This window comes from Falco punctatus (assembly GCF_963210335.1).
Source record: "Falco punctatus genome assembly, chromosome: 4".
NCBI classification, from domain to species: domain Eukaryota; kingdom Metazoa; phylum Chordata; class Aves; order Falconiformes; family Falconidae; genus Falco; species Falco punctatus.
Window position 1 is genome coordinate 2,969,120 of NC_137583.1, and position 13,448 is coordinate 2,982,567.

The window sequence follows — 13,448 nt, forward strand, 5'->3', positions numbered from 1 at the left end:
TATATTCGTCAAAACCACTATAACTTTTCAACCGAAATGACTAGAACTTTGGAAAATGAATATTGCCTATGAAATTTTATGCTCAATATGCAGCACAAAAAACCCTACAGAAGCTTTAGCAGTTGCTTACACATGAAAGAAAAGGTGGTAAAATATATTAAATCTCTTCACCTAACCAAGAGCAAGGAAGCAAACCAGGGCAAAGCCTCCTGAAACTATGAAGCTTATATTAGAAGAGTTAGTAACCCAGGAACCGAAAATGTTTTATTCCCATGAACCTTCCATTTCAAAAGTCTCCAACACCCTTTTCTTTCTTTATTTATTTTAACTTTTTTATTAAACAAAAAATCCATATGCAACATAGCCACTAGTCTAGTTTTCATGTCCCTTGGAAAAGCCTAATTCTTTTTCTGAAGACTTCAAAATTGACAAGGTACAAAACTGTTTAAAAAAAAATAATTAGTAAACAGCAAAATTCAACCAAGAAGAAAGTGGATCCTAAATTCAGAAACTCTAGGGCTGCAAGACTAACCTATACAACAGAGATCTTGTTCATCGCATATGGCTATTAGTGGAAGCAGGCAAGTAGTCAGAAAATTATACACCTTCCGTATCTTGCTGGAATATACTGGCCCATCTGGATCCGCTCAGGCCTTGATCTCTGTGCCAGGCAGGATTCTATGTGCCTTACCCGCACGTAAAGGCAAAGTCTTCCCTCAGGCATTTGGAAGGAATAAAGTACACGGAGTAGAAGGAGCAATTAGATACATCTGTTGAGTGTTTTCCTCTCTCTTTGTGCTAAATGGGAAAATGCTGCTTGCATTTGTAAAGCTGTAACACTTGTACCATTTCAAATGTCTTTTCTTTTGCCAAGTGAACTCTCAGAAATTAGATATTATTGTAGAAAGCACTGCCTAATGAGCCAGTGTCATTTAGAATATTCAGATTTATATTACTACCATCCAGTTTTCAAGCCCTAAAAATGCCATTAATAGGCTTCAGAAATACATGGGATGGTCACAAGTACAATAGACCTGGGTTACAGCTGTTCTTGCAGCTGCCGTAAGCTTCACACGCTCCAGAGATGACAGTGATTGATAGTCAAATTACATCGCCAGTACTTTTCTGTGTCAGGCTCATTATTAGACACAATGCTTTGGTTGCTCTTGGGAATTTGCTTCATTTAGCTGTTCCCAAGACGAATACTCCCATCTCCATAAAATAAGTTCACATAGTGGAATAATTTTGGAAATATGTATCAGAAATAAACACTTGATGTGGTGTGAATGATACAAACAATAACATTTGATAATGAACAATGTATCATGAGTTGCAACCACTTTTACAGTTAAAGAATCTATTTTTAGGGTGGCAAAACTTTTATTGAAATGCCCTTTTGCATTGCTGTGTCTTCACCTCTTAAAGAAGGCTTTTAATTTGTTCATTGTATAATTAATGGTGGGATTTTTTGAAATAGATTGTTACATTCACACCACTTTTCCAAATATCCTTAGTCAATGCTTCTGATTTTATATATAAAGGAAACAAAATTTTGTTCCCACACCACTGGTCAAGATCAGGAGCAAATACAGGCTTCAGCCAAGCTGATGTTCAACACGTAGCAGTACAACTAAGAAGGTGGTCAAAGAAATATAAAATTTTCACAGAATCCTCCCTTCAGATTTTTCCATGTGTACAGTCATACAGCCTGTGTTTGGCATTTACAGATCACTAGTTTCAGATTATTTGTAACATAAGTAAATCCTCACTATGCAGCTGTGATATAAATACTGTGAGAATAGCAAGTGATGACACCTACAGAGACTTCCTGATTAAATATTTCTATTCTAAGGATCCGATCAGCTGTTTAGTGATTTCTTCACTCAGTTTTTCTTGACTGAAATTAACCAAATTGAGATTTTGCTTAGGAAGGCTTCTTTAAAAATGCTTCGGATTTTTTTTTTTCCTCTTTGGTAACAGGGTTCAGAACAAGTAAATGCTGTCCCTTACCAAAAACCCAACCCAACCAACCAACCAAAAAAATAAATAAAATTAAATAGACAAAACCCCAAAGGAAAGCGGGAATTTTCCCCTAATGACCAAGCCTTTACAACTATTCAGAGGTCAAAAGTGGAAGTCTGACAGAACCCATGGCACACCTGCTGATCATGAAGCCTGGTACCTTCATTACCCGTACCAAAAGTATTTGCCCAGGCTAGCAATCTGTACTATTGCTCAGACTAGGAAGGCAGATGTTCCTCATTCCTTTGGGGGAACATAAAATAAATAAATAAAGGTAGTGGGAGAAAGCAAGCACTATCACAAGTGCTACTTCAGTATGGAAAAACTTCTCTGATCCTGCCTCTTCCATTTCTCTATCTCATCCAGCACTACAAACATGCAGCCAGTGCTGTGCTTCCCCCACCTCATGCTTCCCATATCTGTAGCCAAAATGCAGTTATAGCTTAGATACGCAGCCAAGAAGAAGAAAAAAAAGATGTTTCCATGATACCTCTACACCAAGGTGGGGACCCAAACAGGCTGCAGGTAACCTGAGGTTGAAGGTGACACTTACAGCACTGCAAGCAGCATCTAAACAGGGTACTGTTCTGTAAATACTTTGATCTGGACAGGCATAAAAAGAAACAGACCAAAACAAATCAAAAGGAATAACATTCCTCTGATCTCCATTAGCAAAACTATTATTAGAAGTTTGTAAGTGGTTGTCTCTATTTTGCTTCATAATTGCAGTAATCTTTGGACATCCTGTTGAAATGTCTTCAAAAGTTTCTCTTCACAGTGTGAATGCAAGCAAACCTTAAATGGAAATATAAAGGGATCTAATTTCCCACCAAGGAAACAAAAAGACTCCCATAAACCTGTGATATTTTACCGAGTACATTTGGGCTGCAAGGGATACAGATGTAGATGTATGTAGATTAATATGAGAAAGTTTCTGGATACAGTATCTGCTAGTCACTTAAAACACTTCTTAAATAAATGACAAAACATAAATTCAGTGTCATTTTTCTTCATGTTACACCTTTTCTTTTTTCTGTTCTTTCCCTGTTCCAAACACCTCTGATTTCAAACACGAATGTCACCTTGGTGTTATAGCAGGTAGCAAAAATCGTAACTCTTGCCCTTGCTCTTCTTTCAGTTCCCTGCTCGATATCCCAGTAACTGTGCAACAGCTGGGAAAGGCAAACAAAAGCAGCCCCTGGCACATGTGCATTGGATCAAGCTCAGCACAGATGGAGTTTTAAGATAATTTAGCTGCCCAAATCCCCCTGTCTCTTTGAGACTCGTAATTCAGCCATACTTGAGCAGGTTATTGCAAGGATGTGAAAAGGCCCTGGCATTAATGCAGCGTTTTAAAGGAACTACAAGTTCACCAGACATTAAGGTGCTACAACCTCTCTGTGAAAACAGCAGTACGCTTACTTTATGCAGACAAAATAATATAGTTCCCTCCGTGGAAGTCAGACTTGCAAATAGGTTGATTACCTTATTTCACCTGAGCCCATATTCTACAGGAAATTGCAGACTCAAATTTTTTTTTCCTGTCAAATTCTAGGCAACTAATTTGCCATGGACAACATTGAACCTTCTGAAGTGTAATGATGTATTACTCCTAGCAGCCAGGTAACATTGATCTGATTTATATAGCACTTGTTTCATTCCTCTGTATTTCCACCAACAACTTGAATCAATTTTATATGGCACTGCCTCCACTGCGGTTCCTGTACTTGTACTAGCACTAGCACTTCCACAGAAGTTCACTGCAGATGCCACCTTAGGGATCACAACCACTCTTGGCAGTTTTTTCTCTTTCCACATTGAGATTTAGTGACTTTATTTATTTCTTTTCCCTCTTCACTAAAGCTGCCTTTGGTCTCGGAGGGTGGGAGATCTGCTGTTTGTTTGAAGGAAAGAGAAAAAAGCCTTCCATTTTAGAGAAAGAAACAATGTCTACATCTGAACCAGACACTCCAGATACTGAATATGTTTCCAGCAAACTGGCTGACATCTCTGCTAGATTATCTCAGGGTACATACTACTGAACACTTACGTTACCATGAGGACTGAGGAAAATAGGATGTCAGAAAAGCAATTTGCAGAAAGAAAAGAAAAAATAATCAACAAAAGAGAAAATCTAATTTGCTGGTGGTTGTGTGTGTTTACAAAAGCAGCTCTGGATACCTCTTCTTAAGCAAAATACAGCCCAGAGGAATGCTAAGAAGCGCTGAAGAGACAGCATGCTTGGGAAAGAAAAGCTTGCACACTATGGCTCCGGTGCCCTATTCTTATATCAATTCTTGCTGTGAAGCCAGTAGCTGTTCTGGATTCTGCTGCACTGTAAATGGCACGAGAAGGCAGGAATACCCAAGTGAGTTTTAAATGAGGACATCAGTGTATCAGCATCCTACTGTATTATAGAACATTGAACACTGTTGGAATGCAACCCCAGAAGTCAGTCTGTAAGCTGTTACAAACACCTTACAGATCTGGCCCTTCTCAAAAATATGAGCAAAGTGAGAATTTATTCAACGAAACATATTTTTATAGCACATAAACATTAGACAGAAGTGTTTGGATGTGGGCCAGTTGAAGCGGAGCAAGCTTGGCTTCTGAGAACCAGGATAGGAAGCACGGCATTACCAAGTATCAAACACTGCACAGTCAGGACTAGGTGGAGGATGCCAACCCCGCCAGCTCTCAGTGCTTGAAAGCTGTCAACGACAAATACATCTGAAAATTAACGTTAAGCTTGCAGGTAAAAGTCAGGACTAAAATACTGTAAGATTCAAAGCACCAAGTAAAGAAGAAAGAGCCCAGTGTTTATTTGCAAAGTGACTTTTGGCCTCCTGGAGAGATAGACTGGATTTTTTTTTTTTTTTAACGCCTAACTGCTAATTTTGCACATATAAGGTCTTAGACAGTCATTCCAGACAGTTCCAGAAAACCTGCCAAGTTTTACTGTTTGGACATTTTTGAAAGAACAATGGCTGTAGAATGAGCTTCCTCTTTCTTTCGCACCTCTTTTTCTCCATGGCAATCAAGTATATTGCACTTTAAATATTGTAAATTACAGATTTCTCACATGTACTTATTGCCAGCTAGTCCCTCAGTTTATATTCTCTATGACGTCTTTCTTTTTTTGGACTCTTCGATTATCTCCATTCTCTCCAAGATAATTTCCATTCTGCAGCGATTACAGTTACAAGTTGAAGCTCTCTGTTATAGGATAGCAGGGAAAAATAAAAAAAAAGAAAAAAAAAGAAAAAAGGTGTATCTTTCTCCCATTACTTTCTCGATTATTTGACAAAAGTAAAATGCAGCCAGCTGAAACAGAGAGGGGGAAGGAAAATCTTTCATTTGCAACCATCTTTGCAGTAGGTCAGGGTGGTTTAGAGCCACAACTCAGGATTTCTGACCCAAGCTCGCCACTGAACACCTCTCCCAACTCACGCTTCTGCCATAACTCAAAGTTCATAACTATCCAGTTACAGTTCATATATGGTTACAAAAGAAAGGAGTCTTGAAAACGTAAAGCTTTCAATGCTTTTACACTGCAGCATAAATTCTAAACCCCTTCAAGTGCTTACTTCAAGGGAGAAAGGAATTCTGTCCTTGTCTAAGACAAGACGAGCCTTAAATTAATTAGACAATAAGGATTTTTTTTGCAGAATAAAGCTGTTGGTGCTTTATTTGGAAGCTAAGCTCCATGATTTGCATTCTGTTGTGCATACAGCGTGTTGGGACGGCTAGGACTGGCCCTCCCACAGGGTGTTTGTAGACAGCCCGAGCTGTGACACCCACCCCGTGTTCCTCCTGGGCGAGCCGGGCTGGATTTCATCTTTGGAAATCAACCAGGCATGTCTAGTTACTAGTTTTAATTAGTAGGTGTTTGCTTAGAGCATTAGTAAAACATGTCCTCTCTTTAGAAAAGTGCCCTGTTAAAGTAACTATGAATTAACCGCTACACCTAGGCAGCCAGTTAGTTACATGCCCTCTTAATTCTTACCTCTTCTTCATGTCCAGTCCACTGAAGTTTATCATGCAGATGAGTACTGGTCCAGGCGGAATAACAGACCTTTTCACTCTAGCTCCACCACAATCCACTTTTTCCTCCTGCACTGACCATTTTCAAATGAACCAAACAAAAAGGGTTCCCAAGCAACTACTGACTTGGCACAAAGCCTAATAAAAATCCATGTATATTCTGGCTGATGGCAGAGCAGGACTACAAAAAATGATATTTTTCTAAGGTACTGGCATGCTTTTTCAATGCTACAGTAGGTCCAAAACCCAAATGAAATGAGGTATTTAGACAAAATGTAACAGAGCTGTGGAACTCCTCTCTGCAAGAGGTTCAGGTTTTTTAAAAGAAAAAAAACAAACAAAACAAAACCAAAAAAAAAAAAACCACCAAAAAAACCACACCACCCACACACACCACCACCCTCCCCCCCAAATTGTGGAATTCTTTCAAAAGTGGAGACCTCTGTCTTATTTACCTCATTCTTACATTCTTCCCTACTCACTTGCTACTGGCCCCTGTTGAAGATACAGTATTAAGTTAAATAGTCCCTTTGTCTCATCCAGTGAAATGTCTTTTAAGTTCTAGCCATAAATTATACATTCAAAATTTAAGCAGTAATATTTCTATTAACCTACACTTGTTTCGCTCAATAAATTAATCTTTTCTGACAAACACCACTTGTAACCTTGCATGACAGAAAGTGTGGTTCAGGATTTAATGCACCTCTGTGATTTGAAGCATAAATATTCATTGTAGAAAATTCAGGCATACTAATGACTGAATTGCTTGTTATAGCAAGAGTCAGGTATGGTAAGGCGGGCGCTGAGATTTGTGCTTTCCATCTCGCTCAGCTCACAGAGAACCGTCCACAACCAACACGCAAATAAAGCAACTGAGGTCAAAGTTTAATGATATTATCTTCACACACAGGGCATAATGTATAAAGTGTTCAAGACGACATTACTACTTTTCCCCGGCTTATTAGTTGAACAAAAAGTTGTGAAATATGCTCTGATCTAGTTATAATATTATTTAATTTCCGATTCCCATAGTTGGCTGAATCACTACCTGGATTACAAAGTGCAACGTACAGAGCTGTCGGCAGTTGAACAGAGCAGGCAGAGGTGTTTCAAGTGTTTCTTCTCAATTTTCGTCCTAACAATAAGAAGACACCTCACCAATTGCCATCTTCACAATTACAATTAACGTGCTGGTATGCAGTTAGATCATAGTCAACATAATTTACCAACTTTTGCTTCATTTTTACAGCTTGGTACATTTTAAAATACACACTTCACTGTAAAAAAATAAAAATTTCTCAGGTTTGAAGCCTAACATTCATAATCTTAACAGAAGGTGTTTTTTTAATGATCTTGGACACAGTGGAAGTTATTGAATTCATGTAGGTCTGAAACGACTTACATACATTTCTACATCATCTAACACACTGAAGTTCAGAGCCCAAGAGGTTTCTAAGCACTATGGCATTAATAAAAACAAATAGTTAAAGCAAAGAAATGTAGTTCACAGTTTAACACAATATAATATTTTCCTCCTCTTCACATTCCAGGAAGCCACATACCCAAAGGAGGGCACGTACCTCCTCTGCCAGCAGAAGAGGGTACCACGTTCCTGGTTTATTAGTGACAGGTACAGTTCGGATTTTTGGTCAGACATTGCCATCCAGTGGCAGGAAGAACGGTGGAGTAAATGCTAACATTTACAATCCTGTTCATTTCTCCAGTATCATCTGGCCTCAAAATGACACAGGCAAATTAACCACATCATTTTGTTCCCTGCTAGCACGTACACTTCTAATTTCACGAGGCGGCAGAAAGATTATGCAGGCATAAAAGCTCCTGGCTAGAAGTACCTCATCATAGTAAATGCTGAGAGTTGAAAAGCATTTTTTAAAATTCCTCCCTTCATTTAAGCTCAGCTAGTAGTTTCCTGGTACTAGTTTGACACTTAAGGTAGCTTAGAGCCTGTCCCAGCTTGCGCTCACGGCTGGGAACAGGAGGTGACCACTTGACCACTATGGGCAGCCTGAGGAGCCCCCCTGAGTGAGTCACGAGAGTCTCCCCAGAACAGATCAGCCTCAACCTGATGGCTTGAAAAGCACAGCCCTTGACATTCCAGCTGCTCTGAAACTCAGTCATGTTCCACGCTGAACTCTCTGCGAAGTTCTGTTGAAAGAAACTGTTAGATCTTTTCTTCCCCTGGGTCTTTCCCTCCTGTTCATGCCCTGAGAAAACACCAGACTCCAGGAAACTGCTTGCTCAGCTCTTGACGGTGCACTGTGATCAGCTCTGGTCAAAGTCCTCACGGGCGGTGCTTTTAGCACCTCCACAGCCACAGGACGTGCTGGATTTCACCCACCTTCCCCACGCTGTAATCTCTAGCACTGGATCTCTTTCTCCTGGGTCAGGTTCTACAGCTCCGCTACTCCTCAGCCTGCCTTGCAGTTTACCCATTTTGCAACTGTGGTTCTAATAACAACTTTAGCTCACTTTTCCCCCTGCCCTGGAACATCTAAGCAGCCACTAATTAGAGATTAAAAATAAAAATAGCTACTTTTTTTTTAAAAAAAAAAAAGTTATGCAAGAGTATACATTTTCCTTAACATATAGGGTCATGTCTTGTTGGCACATTTTTAGGAAAAAGATGCAGGAGATAAGACTGTTAATTAGAAACTGGGAAAATATTTCCTGAGCTTTAAAATTCCCAGAAGTTCTGCAAGAGTTGCTAACCTTTTACCAGAATCCTCTAATTAGTCTCATTATCATTGTTAAGAAAAGATCACAGGGGCAGAAGAAATTGCATCTAATCTCTCACAACAGGGCTCCTGCTCACAACACCACACTCAGAAACACTTTCAGAAACAGCAAGCTAGAAACTATTATAGACATTAAATCTCTCATTCTGGGTTGTTTTTTTTTTACAGAAGATACTTTGGAGTCGTCAGATCCATTATTTCGGTTCAGCAATTTAAGCTTGGTGACTACCACATCTTTCCTAGCGTACACCTCTTGTTTAATGATCCGAAAGCAGTTTAGAATCCTTAAAATTATTCATTACATATTAAAATTCTTTATTTTCATTATATGAAAAAAGTGCTGATCAGCTGCAGATGGAGGGTTTATCTCATAAATTAGATAAGAATAAATTCCTTCCATATCACAATAAATTCACCATGGCTTTTTATTGCTAAAATAATCAGGGGGCGGTTTTGCTTAGAAGGAAACTATTTCAGAAACAGCTGAGAGAAAGGATAGTCAATGTTCCATTTAAGCAGTAAGGTTTTTGTTTGCTTTCTTTTAATTTTTCTTGAAACCTCCCTATATGTTGCACATCCTAGCCCTGCGTGATTTTTACTTGGTTGTCATTTGAGTTCATAAAACAAGAGCTGTTATAAATTGAACTGGAATTCCACAGGTAGCACATATTCTCCTGTATTATTAGTATTTAGCCACAGCACGGAACCCTTGTTTGACAGCAACGTATCAAAATATACGTAGAAAGATGACCTCCAAATAAGACTACTAAAAATACACGAATACATGTTTAAGGACCAAATACAGTGAAAAGTGGGGTTATGCATTAAAATGAAAACTACTGTCTTAGAACAGCTGGCAGAGGTAGATGCTGTCCTAGCAAAGCTCACATATGTTGCAGAACTCTGAGTGAGACATCTGATTCAACACGCACCCCTGAAAAGGACAGAAGTATAACTCGACTTTTGGGGAGGGCAGAAAGGAACACAGATGAACATGCATTCCACTGAGAGCTTCTAAAAAGCTTCCTTTCTTTCACAGCAGCCTGTGCATGGAGGGCAACTGCTTAACACCTCTGGCAGCCCAGGACAGTCAACTGCTTTCCTCAAAATCGCTACATCTCTGTGAGCTTCACAGTCAGGCAGTTCCTCGGATGCTGAGCAGCGTGCAGGATGCAAGGCCAGTGGATATGTCAGGCTTTGCAACATGCTACAAAGAGATTTGGAAGACTGTAGAGCAGGTTTGATCAAGCAGAGGAGGTGACTTCAGAGACGATGTAAAAATCACAGTCAATGATGTATTTATTTGTTTTTTCACGGTTCAGACCCACTAAAGACATGCTGGTATAGACAGCTTAAAACACTTTTTTTCTGGCGGTTTGGATGGGGTTTTTAATGAGTTTTTGTTGTTATTGGTTTGGTTTGGGTATGGGGTTTTTTTGCCAGCAGAGGCTGCTATTACCTTTTAGTTCAGAAAAAACACGCAACACTTGCGGAAATGCTAAAATACAGAGAATTGAGTATTGTGGAAATGGATGGTTCTAACGAAATCAAGTTTACTTTAAATCCTACACTCCTCATTCATCCTCAAATATATTTCAGCAAAACATCATAATTTCTGTTTATTTTATTCAGGTCAAAGAATTTGAAAGCTATAACAAGCCTACAGCTGAACCTCATTCAACACATACATACCAATTCTGTAATTATTTTTAGGCTTTTCTACCGTATTTATTACTGAGATAATTAGGCACCTCAGGATTTCTTTTCTTAGCTCGGCAGCATTGCAGGAATGCATCTTGACAGATGGGGAAGGTCACGAAAAACTTAATTTGGCTGGGGAAGCTGTCCAGGTCTCCAGAGTCTCCTCAGTCAGCTCTAACAACAACATCGCTTACCCTCCATTTTAGGTGTAAGGATCTGAAGTATTTCTCAGTGATGTTTAAGGAATGGGTATGTTTTACTTCCTATTGCAGCAGGTTTCATTCTTTTAAAGGAAGTTTTAAGTCACAGCATCCCAGGCAGGTGGGGTTGGAAGGGACCCCTGGAGAGCACCCAGCCCAACCCCCTGCTAAAGCTGGCTCACCCAGAGCAGGCTGCACAGGGTCATGTCCAGGCGGGTTTGAATGTCCCCAGAGCAGGAGACCCCACAGCCTCGCTGGCCAGCCTGCCCCAGGGCTCTGTCACCCTCAAGGGAAAGACATTTTTCCTCGCATTCAGCTGGAACTGCCTGTGTTGCAGTTTGTGCCCGGTGCCCCTCGCCTGCCGCTGGGCACCCCTGAAGAGCCTGGCCCCGTCCCCTTGGCACTCGCCCTTAAGGTATCTGTGGGCATGGGCCAGCTCCCCCTCAGCCTTCTCTTCTCCAGGATAAACAGGCCCAGCTCTCTCGGCCTTTCCTCAGAAGGGAGATGCTCCGGTCCCCTCATCATCTCTGTAGCCTCCACTGGCCCCTCTCCAGTAGTTCCCAGTCTCTCTGGAACTGGGGAGCTCAGCACTGGATGCACACAGCACTCCAGGTGCAGCTTCCCCAGGGCAGAGCAGAGCCGGGGAGGGGGGGGGGATCCCCTTCCTCGCCCTGCTGGCCACGCTCCTCCTCACGCACCCCTGGGTCCCACTGGCCCCTTGGCCCCAAGGGCATGCTGCTGGCTCGTGGGCAACTGGCTGTCTGGCTAAGTCATTGAATAGCCAGACTAATCCAGCTTTAAGAACTGTATCACAGTGTAAATTCTACAGCTACTTGAAGTCATAGTCAAAGGTATTTTTTTTTTCATATATTATATGAACCAAGTATTGAACAAACATGAGTGTAACTCAGGAAAATTGTTGTCTCGGTAAGACAAGATGCATAATAAACAGAACAAAGGAAGATGAGGCACAGGAAAGAAAAGAACAGGTAGAGGCAGTGTTTTATGCTATGATTCTGCTTTACACAACAGCCAAATATACTTGGCAGTCATATTTATACACCTTAGTACCGTAGCCTAGGATGCCCTCCTGCAGCTTAAGACTTCAGGTTGCAGGATTATTATAGCCTAATGGTTTAGCTGAGCCGATGTCCACCGATGCCAAAAAGAAGTCCTTCCTTTCAGGTTTTTTTATCAGGGCTAAAATTTGACAACCTGGAATTTGATCAGCTGCGGTTCAGATTCCAAAGATACAGACGGTACTTAGAGAAGCTTAAACACAGACCTATAACATTTTCATTTAAATAGCAGCTAATCAGTCTAACATTAGAAACCTCTTTGATGACAGGTGGACTTTTAAGAAATTAAGACTTCTACAGTTTAACTATCAGAACAAGATGTAATAAAAACTTGAAAATTGTTTACAGAGCAGAAAAATGTAGCTTCCCACATTTCCCTTCTTTCCTTTTAATGACAGAATACAGCCAGTCTTTGGACAGAGGAATTCCTAACAGGCTTTCAGTGCTTTAACATAGTCTTTAGGTAAAAAACATAAATGCTAGCAAGGGAGAAGACCCTTTAGCTTCCTTATTCAGTAACTTCCAAGCTAAGCTGGAATCCACATAACTCTACTTTCAAGAGAACTTCCTTTCATTAACAAAACCCTCGAAGATTTAATGAACTTGACTCTATTTGCCCTTCTCACCTCTTGACAGATCCATACAGCAAATGACTGTTAGTCTACAGGGTGAAGTCAGCAGCAACTGTAAGTGAAACAAACCACAGTAAGATCACAAGCAACGAGAGTGACAGTTGTCAGAATAAGACTTTTCCACTATTTTTTTCTTGCTTGCTTTCTAGGATCTATTTGACTTCTCTGTTCCCATTAGACCTTTTATAATGTGCACATTGTCAACAGATCCTCCATATCAGAGGAAACCAGCAGCAAAATAATCAGTATCCTCCAGGCTATGAAATTAGCATCCCACAAGGAAGACCTATCACTGCTTCTGCTGCAGTGGATACATCTGGTTATGTTCTGCAAACTGGTCCTGCTTTCATTAGCCCAGACATCCAGTAACTCCACTCTTAATTTCTCTTGAAACATTTACACTGACTGTTCACTAGGAGTACAAATTCTTTTGAATGGAAGAAAGTTGGGTTTAACTGTATGTTTTATAGCAAACACGTAGTGTACTTCTTACTAAGATTAAAGTGCTACTGGCTTAAGCCTACAGCAATTAAGTGTTCAGTGAGGACGAGCCGAATATTCCTTTTCACTAGGGTGGTACGCAGGAGGTAAGCCCCCTGACCTCTGCAGAGAGGGACAGTGATTTGTCATGGAATCATCATCAGTTTTCCCAGACTGTTTTCCTGGTCTTAGAATTGATTACAGGGGAAAGAAAAAGCAAAACACGCTTCAGAAAACTGTCAATGCTTAGAAAATAAAACCTTACAAAAAGCCAAATGTCAAGAACATTTCTTACAATCCCAAGGTTACACAGAGAAGAAACGGAGTAATGGTTACCATGCCGTGCACACAGAAAGTAGAATGCAGTTGCAAACCATGAACAGGAAGGCATTTAAAACTGGGGGGGAGGGGGGCACAGACAACACACATGACACAGGAGGAAGAGTTCCCTGGGACATAAAATAATAAACTATGTCCATAAAACACAACTGTATTTTACAGGCATTAGATGAGCAGTTTAAAATACTTAGACTC